This window comes from Ctenocephalides felis, unplaced genomic scaffold (genome assembly GCF_003426905.1).
Source record: "Ctenocephalides felis isolate EL2017-DRISC unplaced genomic scaffold, ASM342690v1 CF-g0.4_SCAFFOLD_00845, whole genome shotgun sequence".
In the NCBI taxonomy this organism is placed as follows: Eukaryota; Metazoa; Arthropoda; class Insecta; order Siphonaptera; family Pulicidae; genus Ctenocephalides; species Ctenocephalides felis.
Window position 1 is genome coordinate 28,754,466 of NW_020536999.1, and position 24,923 is coordinate 28,779,388.

The 24,923-nt window shown below is 30.0% G+C and overlaps 1 pseudogene; it reads right to left on the minus strand.

Annotated features, from left to right (window-relative positions):
- The window catches only part of LOC113363307, a 177,831-nt pseudogene that overhangs the window by 10,509 nt on the left and 142,399 nt on the right, over positions 1 to 24,923 (minus strand).

The window sequence follows — 24,923 nt, forward strand, 5'->3', positions numbered from 1 at the left end:
AAATAAACTTTTGTCCTGATATATTTCAGTTCTTTTCCAATTTAGACCTTCTTCTCGTCCCATCGCTCACTCTACTTATATCGCCGAATCCCGTTCCTTGGACGCTCTGATGTCCCATATTCCTTCCGCAGTGGATGTCACTATTTACCCCGAAATGGAATTTTTTAATCCGGCGCAAAAGACTCAACACCTGCTTGGGGCTGACAGACGCCGAGGTCAACAGCACGCAGAGCCGTGCCCCACGCTCGCTCGGCGAAGACCCTTCTCGTCGTGGGGCCAAATGCGAGTAGCGCGAAAGATAATACAGGCGAGAAAAATTTTAATGAATCTATTTCATTTTATTAACTTCCCGAAGGAGAAGTTTATGTTTTCATAAAAAATCCGAATTGCTAATTTTATGTTTTCTCGACGTTTCAAGCCATTCTGAATCGAATGAAACCAAATTTGGAAAAAGTATGTGCGTGTATGCGTGTATGTGAACAGATTTTTTGCCGTAAATCAACGTTTTCTAGAAAACGGCTGGACCGATTTAAAAATTTAAAAGCCACTCGATGTATCTCGATGAGGATTATTGTTTGTCAATTTTGTGTGGACGATCGGCTAAGCCGTTTTTTTATAAATCGCAGAAAAGTGAAAAATTTTTCGTCTACGTTTTAGTCCGCAATTCTGAATTGATTTTGAAAATTCAAAAACCGTTCGAAAGATATTGGTTGGGAATCGTGCTGATTAGTTTTTGGTAGAGATCGGCCGAGCCGGTTTCTTGTAATAAAGTTTAAAAAAAAATTGGACGATTTTTATGATTATTTTTTTGGTGGTAGGTACCATAGTCTTCCAGATCATACTAAAATATTACGGCTCTACGACAACGGGTTTAGCTTTAAAATTCGTCAAAGTTTGCAAAAATTAGTATGGCCTTTTTGGCATTTGTCAAAATCAGAACTTTCATCGACGTTTGCTCAAAAACGCCTGAACCGATTTCAGATATTTAAAAAGCATTTGATGAATCTCGATGAGGATTATCGTTTCTCAACATTGTGCGACGATCGGCCGAGCCGTTTCTTTGTTCTTAAACCGATTTTAAAAAATCAAAAACTGTCCAAAAGAAATTTTAGTTGGGAATGATACTGATTACTTTTAGGTGAAAATCTAGCGACCCGTTTTTTTTGTAATTAACTGTTATAAAAAAAAATTAGGCCGATTTTTATGGAACTTTTTTTGGCGATATATATCATGGTCTTATAGAACCTACTGAATTATTACGGCCTTACGACAAGTAGTTTAATTTTAAAAATTCACCAAAATTTGAGAAAATGAGTAGTTTTTTTGACGTTTGTTAAAAATAAAATTAGATGATTTAGTTCGTATAACGATAGTGTACTTGGTCTTGAACGTAGTAAACCATTAAAGTCCTACGGAAACTGGTTCAATTATAATTATTGATTAATTAAAATTATTGATTTTTGAAAATTTGCTTTTAGAAAATACTCCGAGTTAACTTGTTTGTGCGTTCGTTGATGATGTGAATAAATCCACTCGAAATACTTATAATCACTCATAAATTAATTTATTTTTTATTGATTAAGTCGATTATTTACAATTATCGGGAAGTTCATGTAACTTGCTCCAAGGCTAAATACCAAACCAACTAGTTTTTTTTTATTTGCTCAAACTGTGATCACAATAATTTCATAAAGTGTGAATATACTTTCATTACTGCAGAACACAACGTTCAAGAAAACGATGAGAAAGTCCTGCAAGTAGTCAATGGAAGTGATGCAGGCAGTTTTAGACAAATTCGTAAAACCCACTTTAGTTGTATCGATAAAAGTTCTTTAGAATCTGTGGACGAGTCCGAGGGCGAATCGATAGAAAATTCTATAACTACATTCTCAAATCTAATTACCAGGCCCAATAAATATAATAGATCTTTGAATGGTTATATAAATATGTGCGGCACTGCAGAAACACAAACTGCAAACTTGTTTGTCAGTAAATCAGGTGAAAAATAATTTAAAAAAAATATTAACTCAATCAAAATATAAAACAATTCTGTAATGATTCCTTTATATTTTAGTTGGCAATGCTTTAGAAAGGAAATTCCAAGGAATGCAAACCGATAGCGATCGTTTAATTCACAATGCGGCTTCCAATTTTAGAAACACTGGATCGCTTTTCATAAAACTGCTACGTCGAAGTACTAGAATGTCTATTGCTCAAGAAAATGGAATGGATCAAGTTGTTTGTTCGAATACTACAATTTTGACAATGGAAAGCGATGGAACTATACATATTATTGAAACATCAGTCTCCTCTGATTTGTCTTTTGTCAGCGCGAAATCGAAATTTTCGATAGATTCTTATAATATAGTCACAGCTAGGTAAGTTTAATGAATATTGAGAATGACAATTTTAGTAAATTTACTGTTCTCAGTTTTTATTTATTCTTTACTAATTAATATTAAAACTCTCTTTGGGTAAGTTATAGTAATCGCCACAAAATAGAAAATGAATTATTTTCCATATCATTATGTTTCAAAGATTTCTGAACATTCTGGCATATCTTAGAAAAACTGGATGTACGTGTGTGTGTATGTATGTATGTTTGAATACAATTTTACGGGCGCACTAATCAACCTATTCGAAGGATTCAAAAAACATTTGATTCATTTTCATGATAAGGCGTGCTGATTAGGTTTTGGTAAAGACAGGTTCAGCCGTTTCGAAGATACGGGGCAAAAAGTACCAGAATGGTAATTCAGTTTTTGAGGCAATGGAGCGCCCAATTTGAATGATTGAAAAACATTTTACTCTTATTGATGAAATGAATGATTGATTAAATTTTTGGGAAGGCAGGACCAATAATTTTAGAACGCACATCAAATTATCAGATATTTTGTAGATTTTAAAAATTAGTACTAATTTTATTACGTTTTTTTTTGGTTTTGTATCAAGATTTTTAATTTTTAAAGTTTACTTATAAGGTTCAAACATTTTTTTTCAAAATCTTCAAAAATATACAAAGTTTTATACTTCAAATATAAAATTTAAATTCATAATTCTGTTTAAGAAATTTAACGTTATTCTAAGAAATATTTATCATCAAATTTTGTACATATTTTCATAAATTGGAAAACGTACCAATGGGTGGTTCTCTAAAAACATTATACCTAGCTTAAGTCTCAGATTAATTACTAAATGTCTCTTTATTATAAGACAGATTGTAATTTAAATATGAATAAAAAAAATCTAAGAAATATATCGTCATCTCGTGTTAATGTAAACATTCTTAAGTGTTTTGTGCCATAAGATCGTCATATGTAACGATGTATCATATGTGTTAATTATCTCTTTGAGAATGTTTAAAACAATCGTTATAAATCATTGATCAATATTTATTGATTATTGATTTTTTCCCAGAATATTAAATTCTGGTAGAGAAAGTTTCAGCAATTTGAGTTAAGGCACGATGCCATGCACCACTAGTTTTCAATAATTTTTACATAGTTTGGTAGGGAAAAATATATAATAGTGGACCTAATAAATAATTATTTCCTATAACCGTATTAAATTGTTGTACTAAATTTATGATAAAAACTAAATATAGAAGTATTCAAGTATCAAGTGTTCTTTAAAAATCTCGTTATTCCACAGTACAAAATCTTTTGAAGAAGGCGACAACTTACAATTTTCGAGTGTTTTGCGTAATATAATGGACGTGGACGATTCTGCCGGAGCCGTTTTGCCCGTGGGCAACCGCGCGGTTATGTACATCAGTGCGGCGGTCGCTTCGAGGGCGGCACTCTACCTCAACATGTTTAAAACGGCCTGGAATAGTTTGCGAGGGGTCAACCAGAACCTAGTTTATAGCGCGACAGCGTCATCGAATAATTTGCTGGGACAGCAAAGCTTTGTGTAAGGAATTTCTCTAAAAATAAAAAAATGGTCTTTATGTTTTTAACAGTTTTCCACAAATTTTTGACTGAAATATTGGTATGTATAAATATTGAATCTCTAGCTAGCAACTTGAATTCGTATTTTCGTAGTTAAATTTAATAAGTAATACAAATTAAATATGTATCTTAAACGTCAAAAAACAATTTTAATGTAATGTTTGTTCCATTTATCTTATTGATATTCAGAACTGGAAATGCACCGAAGCAACCAATTCGTGGCAAAAATGTTAAGCGAATCACCCCAAAAAATTCACCTGAAAGAAACAGTAATAGACAAGTTACTTCCACCTCTAGCCATGATGATAGCGATGATGACACTTCTTCATGTACAGATTGTCGCGCTGAGCAATTTTTACGAGATTATGTTCGTCGCAATAAGAACAGAGTAGAATCCTCCAGCAGTTCAGATAATGAAGAATATTCTTCCGATGATGAAAAAAAACAAAGTAAAAGATGATATGCAGAAGGTTTTATTGGAACTACGTAAGGAGATTGAAGAAGTAGGTAAAACTAGTCGAAGAATTTCTAAAAAGCAACAAAATGCAATCAAGAGTGCACATATCAGAGATATTCTAAACGAAATGAAAAAAGAGTGTAAGAAATGTAGGAGTATCATTAATAAAATTGATAATATGGAAATGCCTAAGTCTTCGGGCGAACTAAAGAAAGCACCACAAAGAAAGCGTAGTGGTAAAACTGCTATCAATAGAATGGATAATATGGTAACACCAAGCTCTTCTGGAAAAATGGTGGTGGCGCCTCAAAGAAGACGTAATATTAAAACTGCTACAATAGAAGAAGATGTTGTGATTAAACGTAGAACTAAAATCGAATATACGGATTCTGAAGAATCAGATGATAGAGTGACATTAATAGAAGTTACATCACCTATATCACTCGATCAAGAAGATTTAACAAAAACTAAAAATAGAGATACTCGCATTGTTAAGAAACAAAAAACAAAGGCGGTATTACATGACAAAAGTTTGGATGAAGTTCAATATGAAGAGAAAAAACTCGAAGATTCAGAACAATTAAAATCTAAAGTAATACCTTTACCTATTGTAAAAGATGACTCTGAAAACATACCTTCAACTACACAAGTTGTTGAAGTTGTTGAAGAACCTGAAGAAGTTCTATCATCTGTGGCTCTAAGAGAATCAGCACCTTTCTTAAAATTACCAACAAATATATCTGAACCTGAGCTATTAGATAAAAACACTATGGAAGAAACTTCTGTTATCGTAGATTTTGACTTAATCACAGATGAAGTTCTGGTAAAAGTAGAGAATGTTACAAGTATGGAAAAGTTTACTGCTGATGCGTCGGATATATCTGAGACAAATGTTAAATCTTTGCCCGAAACTCCTCTAAAATCTAACGAAACATCAGAGTCTGTAGATCTAGACATAAATCTCTCTGAAGATCAACCCAAAGAAGATGGTGGCAGAAATCCAAATGAATTACCTGATACTGCTGATCAGAATCATTTGCCAGTAGATCAGAATATATTGAGACTCGAAATATCACCACCAACATTTGGCGTAGAAGATGAGAATGTAGGTGCTACCAGTGATGAACAAACACAAAAAGATTTAGATCAAACTCCAGATAAAAATATTGTTAAAAGTGAGTACATTGCAAGTCCAACTGAATCAACTATTGCTGTTGATCAGAATAATGTACCAATTGCAAAAATTAGCGACATATTTGAGAAACCTGTTGAAATTGATTTATTCAAGTTAAGTTCAGAAGCGCTAACAATGGCTAACGAAAAAAAACAAGCACTAAAGAAGAGTATACAAAGTATGGCTGAGCCTCTTCTAAAAAGCAATACTTCCGACCAAACAAAACTCGTTGAAATACAAGATGAAGCAACTAGTGCCTACAGCTCAGAATCTGAACTTGGTCTGAATGTGAATTCAAGAAGTCAAGACGATGAAAAAGTTATTATTACAATTGATGCAGTTACCGATGAATCTACACCTGCGCCTGAAACATCTGCGCCATTTTCAAATGTTTTAAGTTCTTCAAAAGAAAAATTAAATGAAATTGATCACTCAAAGATTACAATAGAAAACAATATGGAAACCTACAGAAGATATTCATTGGAATCACGCACAGTATCGTAAGTAAATCTTTAATATCATCATTATCGTAAACTATAATTTTTTTTTATTGTTTGCAGATTCGAAGATGAACTGAAAACCTTTATGAACAAATTTGAAGACACACAAGTCGAAAATAGTTCAGAACAATCAGAAGATTCTGGTGCCAAACCATATTCAAAACTATATAGACATTCAAGGCAATTGGAACCAGATAACGATTCATTAGAAATTTCAATTGGCGAAGCGCAAACGGCTATTCCTAAAAGAAGTTCTTCAGAGGGTTCCAGCGAAATGAAACCATCCGTTACACCGGCAAAGTTGTCAGTATCTAAAAATAAAAGCAGCAAATTGATAGTCCAACCCAGCGACAATAAAGTTCAATCAAGAAAAATTTCGGAAGTTACAAGAACGCCTGAGATATTTATGAGAACAAATCAACGTCCAATGACTAAAGACAAGGCTACTAATACTCAAAGATCATATAGACGACAGTCTTTACATAAACCGTCCTCCAGCAAGACAGAAAAAGATGATAAAGCTCCAAATTCTAATTTTACTAAACCAAAGAGTGATAAACCAGGATCCAAAGAAATAACTAAGGAAGAACTGGAAGCTGAAATTAAAATGTTACCAAACAAAGAGGGAAAAATGAATCCATATGCCGGTTTTGCAGTAGGATTCGATCACTTTTCATGTTTCCATAATAATCCGACACTTGTTAAAAGTAACAAAATACATATTGACCCACAAAAAGCTGTTTGGGATAATATGTTCGTAAAATCTCAATTATTAAAAAAATGTAAAGAAGAATGCGCAGCCATAAATAGAAAAAAGAGCTTTGAAGATGTAAAAAACAAAGTTATCAATATGCGTAATTTCGAATCGAAAGAACCTTCTGTGGATACATTTTCAAAACCTAAATCAAAGAAATCTGTGAGTTATGACCTTTGTGAAAATTTAGTGTCCGAAAGTTCATCTTACGTAAATAGTAGAGTCGCAAGAATCAAACATGCTAACAAAAATACAAATGTAAAGAATGGTTATCCTAATATTAAAGCATCTAGTTACTCTGACAACATGGAAAAAAGCGGGTCTGACAGAAGTCTACTAGTTAAGTCCATATCACTTTCTGGTACCAATAGTTCATCAACTCTAAACAAACCCGAGTCTGTCAGATTATTGCGAACTGCTGATATTCCTGCTGAGACCGCTGAAACTATTGTGTTGAAAGCACCTAATATTCAATGGAATAAAACAGAAGCCACTGCACAAACAAAAGTTTGCGATCCTGCTTTTACTGACAGTGACGAATCTTGTGAAGATAATGTAATTTATAATTTATGGAAGAATTCAAGAGATTATTAATGTAGGCACTGCATTTTCTTATTAAATGGTTATTAAATTAAACAGAAAAATACCAAAAATCTATTTTATTACCGGTAACAAATCATACGTGTATATAGTTTATTATTAAACTAGTAAATTTGCTGAAACTCGATGAGGAATCAATCGCATGCATTAGCAACATGGCACTTGCAACCAATGAAATATACATAATTTAATTTATAAACATGGACTTTTTTCAGTAATTTATAGCAAGCACGATGCAATAGATTTATTTTTATTCCTGATGCAAAAAGATACAAATACTACGTTCACGTTGTAATTATAGAAGTAGTAACTTCTCAGATCCCGGCTAATCCCCTTGGAATGATTTCTTGTTAACAAAAAGAGAAAATATATTGAATAATATCACGGATAAACAACTGAGGAACTTACTAAAACACGAACAAGTTTATCAAGTATTCTCGAAACAAAGCGTTCACAACAGAAGGATTATACGCTTCTTGTTCGTTTTGTTGCCATTAAAAGCAAAGGCTGAACTATTGTTTGCACGGGCAAAGGCGAAAATCGCATTTTACCCGTACTTGTTGTAATGTGTTAATGATGTATTTCTCTTAATTAATTTGCATCGTAATGCAAACTAGATTAGCGTTTGAAAATACAACATTCAGATTCGGAAAATTGTTTCGTGAGGTATTCTTTGTCTGACGAGTTGATGGCAGAGTACAACCAACGTTTTGCTGGAAATGAAATTGTACGATTGCAAATCCGCTATAATTATCAAAGCTTGAATGAAGATCTTTTTACAAGGTATCGATATTGTAATATAAATTGTATATTTGGATTATAAATTTAAAAAAACGATTTGTAATGAAAAGTACTTTATTTAATTTAAATTTATTTCAATATATCTATTCATTTGCAAATGAATAGTAAGTACATAACACAATTTATATCTTGTTCCTAGCATCTATAAATTTGCCATTTTTGTAGAATATTATCTCTCGAATTGAGTTTATTCACTATAATGTTAGCAAGCAGTTACAATAAGAATGCGAATTTAGGTTCAATAGATTTCGAGTTGTACGACCGCTAAAATTGCTTTGAAAACTACTAATTCTACTAAAATAAATGAACAAATGATATGCAACAAACAAACAGCTATCAAACTATGTTCAGTACAATTCCCAGTTAATTATAGAAATAAGCCTTTCAACTAGTCAGCCAGGGGGCTAACTGATCCAACGTCTTTTTTTTAATTTTAAAGCGAATTTACTAAATAATAGTTACATTATTTGGCAAATGTGAAATATAAATTTTGTCTGGGAACATTTTTTTACAAAGATTTCATTGTACATATTCTTGACCTAGTATGTCGAAGGAAACATTTATCAGCAGAGGTCGAAACTATTAATTTAATTTGTTGCTCACAAAATAGCTTTTTTTAAGTTTATTTACTTTTTTATTTACTACTTATTATTTACACCTTTGTCAAAGTGAAGATTTAGTTGGTTCATATCACCCACATGTGAACTTTATAAAAAACAATGAGACATATTACAAAACAATTAAATAACGTATACCTAAAATTTATATTCAGGTTAAATGATACGTGAACTAAATACAAGTGCTCAAAAATAATAAAAAAAAAATTTCATATGTGTATTGATACATTTTTGTTTATCTCCTGATGGTGACATCTAAAAATTAAGGTGATGTGATGATGGCGATGGTTTCATATCCCTTGCCTTCTGCTTTAAAATAGCGTCACTTAAGAGTTCCATAATTTTTCTTGTTTTTAAAATAATTATGGTGGACTATTTTACAAGTGGATCTTCAGCCCCCCGATGAATGGTATATATTGATACAGAAAAAATTATTATAACAAATAGAAAAGACATGTTACGGTCATGCCAGGAAACGGTAGCAGTAGCAACATTCGTCATAACAGCTAAACTATACTGATTTTGAGATAGGGTTTGAAGGAAGAAATATGAAGTATGATAGTTTAACAAAATTTCAGTATTGCTTTCAGTTAGTGCCCTACATTGACATGATCGGTAGACCGCACTGCTCTTAAAGAGTCAAAAAAATCTTTAATATTCGAATTACTTTAATCACAACTGTTAATTGTTACAGATAGATAACTTTGTTATTTGCTGTAAGTTGAACATTATTAGTTAGTTTCCAGCAATTAGTTTTTGCTTATTGTTAAAAAATTTATCTTAGCTATAACGATGACTGTGTTGGATATAGACTAACACAACCCTGCCCAGGCTTATATATTCTCTTATATTAAAAATATTTATCAAATATTTAGTGTCGATAAATCTAAACACCTCGTCTGTCACCCACATGAGCACAACAAAAGCATTCGTCTCGTCGCCTAACACTTTTAGCAAACATTATCGCAACAGCGGTATCCACTTATATTCGCTGTTTATCGAACGTCTTTCAAAGAGACAATATGGTAGAATATGTGAAAAACATACAACAAAGACGACAAAGGAAAATTGTCAAACTCTCTTGTGCTTTCTCCGCTGAGGAAATGGAAAACCGCCGTCACTGCACGGATCGTTAACGCCGAGAGAAAAGTTGATAATGCACTAGCAGCAGGAAGTTTTAGTTGGAAAGCCTAGAGTTTGAACTTGATTTTTATTTAAATTTACATTATTTTTAACTCAGACTTTGTTGTATGTTTTGTTGTTAAGAAGAGGAAAATGAGGGCATTTGGAATTGATGCGAAATTTTGTCTCTCAATGTATTACATTATTAAATTTTTAACGTTTAGAAATATCCACTGTTTGTTTTAGACATTATTGAATCCGTAACGTTGCAAGTTAGTCATATATGTACTATACTCATAAGAATAAAAAAAACAGAATGTTAATTTATCAAAAATATTCTGAGAATGAGATATAGTTCTTTCTCTCTCACACGCATATATATATATATATATATATATATATACTAGCAAACCCGAAGAACTCCGTTTCGCCACTAGATGGTTTCGTGAGAAAAATGAAGAATTTTTTTGTTTGTTTTATATTTTAAAAGGAAAAATTTGATTTATTACACAACAGTAATGAATTTATTTTGATTACAAAAATGAAATGTTTTTTAATTGAACTTCTTTAAGTAAATGAAAGTGAATCCGCCAAATATACGCTTCATTGAAGTGCTCTTTGGTAAACCACATTTTTTGTTTTTTGGTCTGACGTTAACACAAACAAAGCGGATGGTTTCCCAACTCGTGTACTGATTGATTATTGATTATTTTCATTACTCCAATTTTTAATTACGGTGCGTGAAGTTCCAGCAATTTGTATTAAGGCACGATGCCATACACCACTAGTTTTCTTAGCTATAAACCTTGTGGAGCCCGAGACCTTTCCAACGAATGCAAAATTGTCGAAATCGGTTTGTGCGTCCTGGAGTTATATCAGGAAGGAAAACCCGACTTATTTTTATATATATATATATATATATATATATATATATTATTACATATATATATATATATATATATATATATATATTATTTTATACATATATGTAGATATATAAATTTCATTGTAGGGAGTCAAACATTGAGTTATTTAAGACAAAAAATTGTATGTATATGTATGTCACAGTACACAAACAATTTGAAGAGCAAGCTTAAAACACACTATTTTTTCCAAAAAAAATTCTGGAATTTTTTTTATCATAGCAGTATCAAGTATTTTACTATTTTACAATCCCAATTAAATGCGCTAACTTTTGATAAAATTTGCCAATACACTTTAGTTAAAAGAGAGCCTCAAACAAAGTCTCAAAGTTGGCCAATATTAAAATATTTAAATGCTTAGTTCAACAATAAGTGTAAATTCTCGGGAAATTCTAATATTGTTTTTGACTGTGACCTTAGAAATGTCATTCAAGGTAATGGTTTCAAAGATTAAATGAACAAAATTAGTAAAAATCAACTACACTAATCGAAAAATGGTCATAATTTCACCAAAGCTCTAGGTTGCACTGAAAAGCTCATGATTTCCAACATACTGGAAACACTTTCTTTTAACTGCTTCAGAACAGTTGAGGTCAATTTTCGTCTTTACGTCAAAGTCTGGGAACACCCTGTCTGAATAAATGTTAATGGCTGCTTTAGCTACTAAAACTATACATTATTTATAAATATAATTAAGGTCGAAAATGAATCCATAAACATTGACCATCACTTATATTCGAAAATAACAGTATTCATGACGTATATCTTATTCCTATCACATTCATTTTATAACCGTTTTAATTGCACTCATTCGAACATCATCGTTGTCACAACAAAGTTATTCGCCATATACATTGTTAATTTATACTCTTCTTTCTTATATTGCACATAAACTCTTAGACTCTGGCTGTTATCGAAAAACTAAGAAACCGAGTTTTATATCCATAATAAAAGTTAAGTCCGGAATTTAATGAAATCCTTCGAAAGCGCCTATGAATTACGGCGCACTTACATCGGTATCCATTTTATATAAATGGTGATAAACGGCGAGCTTTTGTTTTCGACAAATGCTTTATAGTAGAAGGAAGTGCTTAAAAAGCTCAGCATGGGAATACTTTAAACGCAATATAAATTGTTTTATTTCATTACATTTAATTTTCGATTCTAGAAATCATTGTAGTATTGTATTTCTCATTTTGTTTTACATAGAAGGAAAAAAAATTAAGTATTAATTCACATATTGATATCCCTATCAATTATTTCATCACATTGATATTTTTATCTCATATCACTGAATCATATAGATATTTGATTTACAGATAGACTTGTTCTGATAATTATACACACACAAACACACACACACATTTATGTATGTGTGTTTATTTATAAACCTTGTTCCACGTGGCTAAACAGAAATAATATTAAAGATAGAAATGACAATTTTTTTCTTTCTAAATTTATTTGTCATAAATTGTTCTTCTAGATTATTTCAACTATACATAGACCTTAAAACATTGACTTTTAAATTAAATTATAAATATAAAAACCTTTTTATATTATTTATCTTTATTTCTAATTTCGTCAAGAAAGGAAAGTCTGGACCAGGTTCACAAATATAATATCTGCAGTTATTTTATATGCAACTTCAAAAGTTTTAGCAGAGTTAGTTCTTGAAGGCTAACAAATAAATACAAATTTTTTATTCATTTAGTGAGTAAAAATTGGAAAATAGTGTTTTACATAAGATTTGTGCCAATTCACATGTATGACATAGTCATTTGAAATGTTACTTTTGTATTTAAAAAAATGTATATTGTATAAATAATATATCATACACTCAATAGAGTGTATAACACAATTTAGAAAGATTTGTGATAGATATAGAAAACATAAACATTTGTTTAACTTTCATATTAAATATAAATCTTTCCATTTAAATAAATTTTGAAAAGTTTGTACTGGTCGTACTAATGATGACTATCGTATACATAAATATGTTTAACTTTTATATTTAAATACATTTGCTTTTTTGCTATATTGATATATAACAACAACTCTCGTCATTTGGAAATTATGAGCTTTTAAGTGCTATCTAGAGCTTTGGAAAAATTGTGATCATTATTCGGCTATTGTGCTAAATTTGTATTACTTTTGTTGATTTAAACTTTTAAATCGTAATCGTGAATAACACTTTATGACCACATTCAAAAATAATTATATAATTTTCTCAAGTTTTCATAAATTACTATTTTTTCTTGAAATCATTTAATATAAATTTAATGTTTTTTTTTAAGTTAGTCAACTTTGGGAGTTCCTCCTTTTAAAAAAAATTTCTAAAGTTTTATACCAAATTATATCAAAAGTTAGCGCATTTATTCGGAATTGTAAAATGTTGAAAACCTTGATAGTCTTATAATAAAAAGTTTCGAGAAAAGAAGTTACGATTGTGTCCCAATTTGAACAGGGTCAAAATAGTTTTTTTTTTCTTTTTTTGGAATTTTTTCATACTTATTTTCAATTAAAAACTAATTGTGTCGCATACTCCATTACTTCACAATATTTTAATGGTCTTTTACCTTCATGCTTTTTCGTTTCCTAACAATTCCTACGCGTGCAAATACTTAAAATTTCCGTCTACCGGCACGCACTCTCTCTCATAAATGCTTAAATCTGGTTTTATCCGAACATATGCCAAAAAGTTCCTATCATTTAATTGCTGCTCGCAAACGCTTGATGACTCAATATTGCACTCAGTTTCAAGTACATTTCAAGTGTCATCTTCAGATCAAAATTCGGAATCAAAAATTCTAATACTCTACCATCCCGTTTTAGCTTTCCGCCAAGGGTGTATGTGATTATTTACACAACGCACCCCAGCCAGACTGTTCGAACGCAGGGTTAATGGAAAACCCCTCGGCCACCTTCGGAGCCCCGGGGCCCTGAGGCTATGTTAGTTTTGATGGTTCGATGATAACGACTTTCCAATTTGCCTGATTTGATATTCCATCAAATGATGATCACCCCAGAAAGAGATTCTTGTAGACGAACGTGGGGGTTCATTTGTGATGCTATTTTATATTTGATGAGTTTTGAATAACGTTTATATTTTTAATGATGTATATATATATATATATATATATATATATATATATATATACTAGCAAACCCGACAAACTCCGTTTCGCCGCCAGATGGTTTCGTGAGAAATATGAAGAAATTTGTTGTTTGGTTTATATTTGAAAAGAAAAAATTTGATTTTATTACACAACAGTAATAAATTTGTTTCGATTACAAAAATGAAGTGTTTTTTAGTTGAACTTCTATAAGTAAATAAAAGTGAATCCGCAAATTATCCGTTTGATTGAAGTGCTCTTTTGTAAACCCACATTTTTTTATTTTTTGGTCTGACGTTAACACAAACGAAGCGGATGGTTTCCGAACTCGTGAACAGGCAACGTATAACTGCCCATGTGAAAAACAATGATTTTCTAAATAATCTATTTGAAATTTATCCCGCAAACACTAAGCGATTGACCTTGCGACTTGTTATTGAGAACGCAAGGCAAACTGGAAATTGCAATCGTTTGAAGTCAAACGGAAGACCAATCGGAGTCATTGGTATATCACCAAATCGCCAGCAACTTTTGGTTGAATGGTGAAATTCAGTGCGTGTACATCATTATTCTTTGCGGCAAGAATTGCTCGTTGACCTTACCAAGCAAAAAAATAATTGCATCTATTTGTAAACCTGGTCCAGACTTTCTTTTTTGACGAAACTAGAAATAAAGATAAAAAACTAAAGAAATAGGTTTTTATATTTATAATTTAATTTAATAAGCCAATATTCTAAGAAATATGTATAGCTGAAAAAATCTAGAAGAACTATTTAAGACTAATAAATCTAGAAAGAAAGAAATTGTTATTTCTATCTGCAATATTATTTTTGTTTAGCAACGTGGAACAAGGTTTATAAATAAACACATATATATATATATATATATATATATATATATATATACATTATATAGTGTGTGTGTGTATAATTATCAGAGCAAGTCTATCTGTTATATAACAAAGCTACAACCTAAATTAATTGGATCAATGATCAACAGTTTTTCGCATTGCATCCCATATAGATATCAAATATGTCGTAATGACAAGAATTCAGTCTCATGATCTTCATGTTCGGAACAATAAACATCTGTTTTATTAATTTGACCCAGGTTGTTATAATTAGATCCAATTAGTGTAGAAGACACATAAACAGCATTGACCCGTATTAACGGATTAAGACTCCTGAAACACTGTGAAATAAATAAGAAATTGTTTGATTCTTGGGAAAGTTATATTAAGAAATACTTGAAGCAATTATAGTAGTCATGCAAGTTATTATAATCATTATTTATTCTGAACAGCAATTTTTTTCTGACGAAATACCAAATCAAGATTGTCTGTAAAAATGTACCCATAACATTTATATTTTGCATTGGTTGAATAATATAGCTACTTTTTCGTTAAATCTATTTAAAATTAAAAATAAAACATTAGGCTTGTTTACCTTTAGGGGTTCACATTCTTCCCTATAAAGGTGCAAGGCAAAAAGGACCAGATCACTAAATTTAAAAAAAACAGCAAATTTAATAATTAATTGTAAAAATACTTTACTGAACATAGTCAGATGGTTGTTTGTTTGATATGTGTGATTTATTGTTATATATTTGGTTTGGTTTTTCCAATATAATTTCTCAAAGTGAGGTTTGACCTTTGAGCCCTATGTATTTAACAATAATAATTATTCAAGAAAATAATGACATATTTATTGAAAAATAAATTACGAATTCCGTAAAATTTAATATTAACAGCTAAAATGCTTATGTAAATATTTAATGACATAATAATTATGGAAATAAAAATCGAGCAATTTTCTTAAATTTTTGGCTATGATAGCACGTAATGATTAGCCCGTTGTTTTCAGGAAAATTGTTGTATAATCTAAAGTTTAGATTCTAAACTATGAATTATAGTTAAAGATCTGTCTTATTCATAAGTACATGTTTCGATTAATTTGCGCCTGATGGAGGTTCTAGCCAAACGCGTGAAACAGCTTTTAGTAAAAAAAAACATAGGGAACAGTTAGAATGTTATGAAATAGATCATTTGATAAATAGAACTTTTTTATACGATCAAATAATATCATAGTGCAGTTAGTTATAATATAAAACATACATTTGCAGTCTGTTTATTATCAACTATAAACTTATAATTTGTCCTCACCTTTAAGGATACACACAAATCTCTATCCTCGCCCCTAAAATCGGGTCACAATAATTAGTAGTTACCGATTTTGCCTAGGTGGCAACTAATACACAATCAAGCAAATACCATCAAACAAATAATCCCTTACCGAGAACTTGCCTGCAAACAATCGTACGTGAGCGCATATTGAACTGCGATCAGGTAGGCGATTTACTAGAACATCTCAAACTTAACTAAACCCACTGAATACGTTTGCAAAGTGGAATAATTATACTTGAAGAGTAGAGAACAAACACTTAAATATTTAATAAGTCAAGTGATAATTAATATAAATTGATAAAATATACAAAAAATATTGGTAGGCGCATAACTCATCAATGCCTGGACCAATTGGGCCAATTCTTTTGTTAAAATATTCGTTGAAGCTCAGAACCCCTAATAATTGCTGGGAAAACCGTGAAAACAGCCCTTTTTTTTCACATACAAATGTTTTCTAACTAAAACGTAGAATCAATTTGAGCTACGAGGCTCAGTGATATATAAAGTTCATATTAAATTATAAGCTCTCACTGTTATCAAGAAATGTAAGTATGTTTCTAACGGCAAAAAGTAAATTTGCACAAACATTGCTATATTCTGAAATATTATACTTGGAATCAATCCTCAAGGAGTACCAGATGTATATTCCACCATTTTTTTTTTTTTTTTTTGACAGGACGAAGTCTGTCGGGTCAGCTTTCAACATGAACCTTTCAACATGATACATCGATATTTCAACATTTTATAGATAACGAATTCATCTTAACAACTGTTGAAAACAACTGAAATCTATAATTTGTATACATCCAAGCCATTGTCTTTGCATAAAAATAAGAGGCGCCATAGCGTTGTTTAGCGAGAGGTTAATATTATTCTCAATATTAATAATACTGTACCAAGTACAATAATAGATAAAAAACATAAATAGGTTTGTACATACGTATTTATTATAACATTGATATTTTTGAAATAACACAGTAGAGTATAGAAATTAGTTATTGCCTTAATGCAAATTGCTAAAATATTTGGTTTTCTAAATGAATATTTGATGGATAAAATTATGAAACAATAATTGAAATATAAAAACTATACATAAGTTCGTAAGTTAAAAATTCTGATTGCAAGAAACATCTTTTGAGGAATGATTGAAACTCAGACGCATTCAAATCTTTTGAAATTTATGATAATATAAATAAAACAGTATTTATTGTTTTTTTCAGTCAAATTTACAATTTTGCAACTCTTTTTTTTAATTCCCAACGGATTTTAATCTTCGTATATCTCACAAAAGAAATTATTTTTGTTCACATTTATTCATTTAAATTCGAATTTTCAATGCAACTTGTAAGACTTGTTGCACGTTGGAATAAGCTTAAATAAAATAACTAATAATTAATAAGCTTAAATAAAAAAAATAAGTAATTTAGAAAATGTTTGATAGTGCACAAATACTGCTTATCTATTAATTATATTATATTATATACAAATAAACGAATATACAAAATAAAAAGTGAGAAATCAAATAAAATAGTAAAAACGCAAGTATATTTATATTATAATAAAAATAATGTTTTACCTTTTTTTCAAATAAAAAAATTTTATATTAGAGAAATACAATACAATATACTTTTCAAATGTTTTTATGTCATATGTTTAAATATTTCTCACTCCACACGTTAATTTGTTTAATCATCAGATGGTTTTGAAAAGTAAAACTCTTGTGTTTTTTTATTCGTTCATTCTGGTTTAAATCAATAACTTCATTTTTGCTATCTGCTTAAAAGGCATTTGTTATAGGTTCTATTTGTGGTAATCTCGTATAGAGTTACAATGTGAATTCATTTGTATACTCAATACGCCCTATAGATCTAGAATCACTAACTATAGAGAACATTGTTATTATTTTTTCCTTTTTTTTATTACAGACAAACAGAATTAGATATTTGTTCTATAGGTCTTTGTGCTAATTAACATCAAGTTTAAGGTTCTTCTTCAATGACAATCAGAATACCCATATATCATAAGTAATTTAGAGCTGATTTGTTAATTTAAGGTTACACTGCAATGGAGTGTTGATAAGTAATTTCAATAATCCGCTAAAAATAATTTCTATATCCTTCCCAATCAGATACAGTTTACCACCAAATTCGATTGCATCAATTATCTCGATGCATTACTGCGATTGACTTCTATTAATTCTAAGACGCATTATCGTTCGATTCAAACAATTGCGGCATGATTAGAAACCCATTGACTGCTCTGAATTAGATATGCAACCTATTAGAATACAGTTCATTACCAACAAGATGCGATCAAACTAGAGGAACAGCATCTCCAAAGGTAGATACGGCAATATATGTAAATCGCGGTCCTTACCTCCTTAGAGAAACCAGGTGGGTATATGTTGTGCGTTTCATGGAAATTTGCATAGAATTATTAGTTGTACTTGTTATTACAACCGTATGACTAAGTTTTGGATTTAATTTGGGAAGTCGATGGTGTGAAAATTTATTTTATCAAATATGATTACTTTTCAAAAGTATAGTTTCTTAAACAGCATGCGTAACATGCACAAAAAATTTTGTTTTAATCGAAACGAATTATTGCAAATTAATTAGTGCAAAACTATTTATGCTTATTTTAAATCGAAACAAATTATTAAGAAAGATATTAGTGCAAAACTATTTATGCTTATGTATTTTTGAATTATTTTTGGAAAAAGTGCATAATTTTTTGAAAATTTCTTTTACATTTCAAAAATGTGGGTTGGCCTATTCTTTAGAAACTTTTCAATCAACTTTTCATACAAGTATACACAGCTTTAATTATTATAAAATTAGGAGAATTCACTTTTTATATAAGATTTAAATTAGAAAATTAAGTCACTCACTGAAAATTAAATTTCGTATTCACTAAAAATTATAATTGACAATACAATGAGTTGAGATGTTCAAATTTTTTGGCTGAAATTTCTGAATTTGTTTTCTATAATGATTATTCGTGATTTTATTATGTTCTATGTGTAAACACTTATCTTTTTTTTATTTACATATAAAGTACAATCTGTCTATAAATAAACATTGAGTAATTCATTTGGAAATTTAACAAAGGCATTTTCTAGAAGGCTCAATCTACTCTTATTTTAAAATCTATCTTATTTTACAAAAATTAATAAATCATAATATACGCATAATGCTATGAACGTGTGTACACTTTACATACACATACGCATACATACACACAAAACGTTAATTCTGTGTTCCATGAATTTTTAGAATAAAAGTTTGTATGAGTCGTGTAATATCTATGTGCCTATTCTTGAAGTTATTGTTTGCGGAATCTTTCTTATAATAAAACTGATTTCTCTAATAATTTTCATGTAGTGTTAAACACCGGATTGAAAGAATATTCTTTGCGGAATCAATTTTCCTAAAAGTCATACAAATAATAAATTTAAAAAAAATGATATCACACGACTCATACTACATGTGCTTACGCTGAAATATAGAGAATTTTGTAGTTTTTTAAATCTTTCTGTTGAATTTCATGGAACAATATTCAACATATTATTTGTATTTATGAATGTTTTTTTGTTTTTGTAAAAAATGTTATGCGTTAACTGATAATAGGAAAAACGATTTGCTCTTAACTTTCGACAAGCCTTGAAACTTTTTGTTGTTGATAATTATCTATTTTACTTAATTTTTTTCTATTATTTAGATTGCGATTTAACTCAATAAATCAATATTTAAATGAATTGTCAAAGATAATAAACTAACTGACTTAAAAATTTGAGGCTGAAATTCTTCGTGATTGTGTATTTTTTTCCTCAAATTGCAGAATTATACAAATTAATTGATTGTAGAAGAATTCATCAATATCTAGTTTTTTTTAAATTTTCTACTTAAATCCTATACAACTTGTCACTAATTGTGGTAACAAATTCTATTGCAGATAACTAAATAGATAATTAAAAATTAGTCCAAAAAACCGCACTATCAAAAAAATTCACTTTTTCATAAACTAACAAGTCATTATTTAACAATATTTGTTATTAATAATATAGTCCACACCAATGTGAATTGAGTGTCGTTATTGTTTGTCGATATCCCTTATAGTTGTGACAAAAAGGGACTCTGAAAAAAGGGGCCACTTTCGCATATTTTCAATGATATCTCGGCCAAACGATTGGCTAGCGAGTTGAAAATTCGTGTATCGGATTTCGAAAAGAGCTAGATAATAACATCAAAATCATTTAAATACCAAGGTGGGGGCAATTCTGTATAAAAACACGATCAGACCCTTTAAAAATGACTAAAATGAATAAATGACATTTTGACAAAGATTATCATGAAAGCTAGTTTGATTAATGGATTTGTATTTTGTGAGCTAGAAAATACGTGATCATGTATCTAAAGTTTTATAAGTTTATTATTATATTATTTCTAACAAATTAAAATTATATCATTTAATGCACTTTCTACAATATACAATGTTCAAAAAATTTCGTATTTTTAAATTAATTTCTTATTTCCTACAGTTTTACTTGTCCATAATTTCAAACGTTAATGTCCAAAATTACTATATGATAAATTCATATGTATATGTCGTTCAATATCAATAAAATATTCACCTGATCATCAGATTTGTGATTTTTATCACAAATTATAAAGTAAATAATTATTCTCTTTGTACGAAGTATGACTTTTCCTTCTAATGATTTATGATTTGTAGAATAAATTTCCCAAATTATCGTATCTCTGACTCAATTCTCCAACATAAATAACACAAATTTGCAATGAAATACTATGTTATCTTACGTATTTCTCCCGTTTGTTAGAAGTTGTCCCCGTGATAGATATCAAAACAATTACGGAGTATTTCTCCAAATAAGCGTGCGCGTATATTTAGCAAGACAATTCATGACTTTCATACAATGCTTGTAAATTAACTATTTGCTGGAGTTGCGGCAATAGAATATTTAATTAATTATGATGTTATGACTAGATATAATGTATATAATAATAGGAAGGTAGGTACTGCGAGAATCAGATTCCGTGTAAGTTATTACATGAGTTGTACACAGTTTACTTGAGTAACATACATATGAAGTTTGATAATTGCGACGAGGATTCAGGGGAAAACAAGGATTTTGAGGAAAATAACATAATGTTATTACAAGAGCCTACGATCGTGAACAACATATTTTCTAGAATATAAGAAATGATTGAAATTGGTCAAAATATAGAGATTCGAATAGCCTCTACATAAAATCATTCGTAATCTGATATGTAAATATCAACATTTATTATTTTGTTTAATGTATATTGAATATTATATAGATGTTTTACTACAAAAAATGTAATAAAACGTAATGCAAAAACGATCTTGAAATGACACTTCTCGTTCATCCTCCCTCACAATAATTTTGATGATCCTTCGTTTCAATGATATAAATTGCAAGCGATTTTTACGATTTTGTTTGCAATATCATTTACGTGTTTTCACATATTTATAAGAATCTAATTTTGACTCAATTAAGATGTATTATTACATTTGGCTATACCTGTTATACCGTACGCAAACAGATTAACAATGCGCATAACTAATAATTTACAAAGCAACCGCGCAACGAGATTTACTGAAACATAGTTGATATAAAATAATTTTACTATTGAGACTAATTAGATGCAGGTTCCACCACAATTCGTTATTTTGAATATAAAACAAAATATCACTCACCACATCTGGAACAAAAAAGCTTGAAACAATCTGAGTCAGCTTTACACGAAGATCCTGAAAGAAAAATAAAACGAAATTAATATCATACTTTCATATCTAAAATATATTTTATAAATTATAAAATTCTAAGTTTTTTTTTTGAAAAATATCTTTGATAGTAATAATTTCAAAAAATTGTATAAACTAGTTATATAAACAAATATCACAAAAATGTATAATTTAGTGTTAATTATATATGTGAAATAATAAATTTAAAAGGCCCATTACCGATATATCAAAAACAAAGTTAAAAAAATTTAACAACAATATTGAAAAGTAGAGGGATAAAGATGCCTTGATTCTTTTATCATTGCTATCGGGAGAAAAACTATTCGGGATATTTTGCAAGACGAGTTATTTAAATAGTTATTCTAACTATGCTGATGATTATATTTAACAAAATACTAGATGAAGATCATATGCAGTGTAATCTCTGTAAAAAAGGTAGCCATGAAATTTATATTTAGCATTTCTTGCTGTTATTTTGTAAAATCCCTTTGAAATTAAAAATAAAACATTGAATCTTTTCGCCCCCTGGTTGTCCAAAATTGTGACAAATGGTGACATTTTTTTGAAAAAGCAACAAAAACACATTTCTACATTGATCTGTTAGATTTTCTGAATATAGTCAGATACTTAGGTATTTGATATGCGGTATTTATTGTGATATAATTGGTTTGGTTTTCACAATATAATTGCTCAAAGTCAAATTGGCACTTTGTGCACCGCCCCCTACCCTACTCATAAATTTGTAATTTTTTATTTTATGCGAGAAATAATACATGCTTTCACATACTATAATTTTTTTGGAAGGTTTATAATTAGCTACGATATTGTTAATTTTTTTCTTAGCTTTATTGATTTATCATTTATTCAACTCTAAATCAATGCATTTATCTTATGCATTTAACATGTTATTCAGAAATAATTAATAAAGATTTTTTTTTATTATTATCTCTTTTATTTACAACTGTCCAGTAAAGGACATTCAATAAATTTGATGAATTTACAATAGTCGGCCGAAAAGGGACATTGTACACTATAGTGGCATGTTTGTAACAACAACTCAGTAGTTGTTTTTCCATTCGATATAAAATTCACAATATTTTATTGATAATTATATAATTTCAACTATTTACTTATTAAATAATTTCTCATAAATAATGATTAAGTTATTTCCATTTTTTATCAGGAGAGTTGATGGTTTAATTCCAGTGGCGCTTTTCTGTTCAATCTTCTTGGATAGTTTTCTGTTATCAAATGAATTTGGGTGTCTGATTAGCTTGTTTCTATACTTGTGTGCTGTTTTTGTTATTACTTTATAATGAAATATCTTTAATAATAAAAGTACAGTAATTCTTATTACTTTATTTAAAATTCCAATTACAGTTTTCTTTTTTATACCTTTGTCAAAAACCGTTGCAATCGGCAAAGTAAATATTATCTTCCCGTAAACATCCCCCGCTAAAGAAATAAATTTTAACTAAGATTAAGATACACTCATCGCCTCATTTTTTTCCGTTCAGTGGTGACTCAATTGCCCCGATCGCCCTCCCGCGGGAGGGACCCCTTGCCAGTCGGAGCGATATTTACAATGCAATAATACAGCCCCGGCCGGAGTCCCAACGTGGCGATATCGCGTTCGGTGATCTTGGCTGCTGATGTGACCCCTGGATCGGAGTTACACAAAGCCCGAGATTACAGACATTACAACACGCATTGCAATATATATCTGAGAATCTCAATGATGGAGACTACGATCATCATTAGGTATTAGGATTCTAAATAGGTTGTATCGAATCGTAATCGAAAAAATACGTAGAAACCCAATGTTTTTATAAAAAAATATATGAGTTTGTTTTCTCTATTATAATAAGGTAAAGCTCTTACAGTACACAGTTATATACAGTATACAGTATAGTATAAATATATAAAATAATATAATTATTAGGTATTTGTCACAATACTGATGAACTGGTTAAATAAAGTAAGTATAGGGTGGGGGCGTAGCACAAAGGTCCAATTTCACTTTGAGCAATTATATTGTGAAAACCAAATCAATTATATCACAACAAATAACACATATCAAGTATACAACCATCAGACAATGTTTAGTTAAACTCCAAACTAATTCATTATGTGACTAGTTGGTATTGGTATTTTGCCTTAAGGCAAGTTACATGAACTTACCAAAATGTTTAAACATTCGACTTAATCAATAAAATATAATTAATTCATGAGTGATTAAAAGTATTCCGACTGAATTAATTACACATAATTAAACGCGAACGAATCCTGTTAACTCTGAGTATTTTCTAAAAGCAAATTTTCAAAAACCAATAATTTTTATAATTGCACCAGTTTTTAAATTTTTAAATTTAAACAAATTGTCGTAGGGCCGTAATATTTAGTACGATCTATAAGTCTGTGGTATCTACCATCAAAAAAAAAAATTCATGAAAATCGAGGAGAAATTTTTTTTAACACTTCATTACAAAAAACGTCCGGCCGATCTTCACGAAAAACTATTCAGGTCGATTCCCAACCAATATCCATTGAACGGATTTTGAATTTTCATCATCGATTCAGAATCGAATGGCTTTTCAATATTTGAAATCGGTCCAGCCGTTTTCGAGAAAACGTCGATTTACGGCAAAAAATCTGTTCACGCACACACACACACACACGCATACTTTTTCCAAATTTGGTCTCATTCGATTCAGAATGGCTTGAAACGTCGAGAAACATAAAATTAACGAATTGGATTTTTTTATGAAAACATAAACTTCTCCTTCGGAAAGTTAAAAAAGTTAAAAATGTTTTTTTGCTGTTTCTCAAAAACTTGTCACTTCTCTTTTTTACCCATAAGCGGGGTAAAATAGAATAGCCAGAAGGTAAACTGGTCGCATATTTATTTTTTTAATTTTAAGGGAGTTTTTGAAATAATAA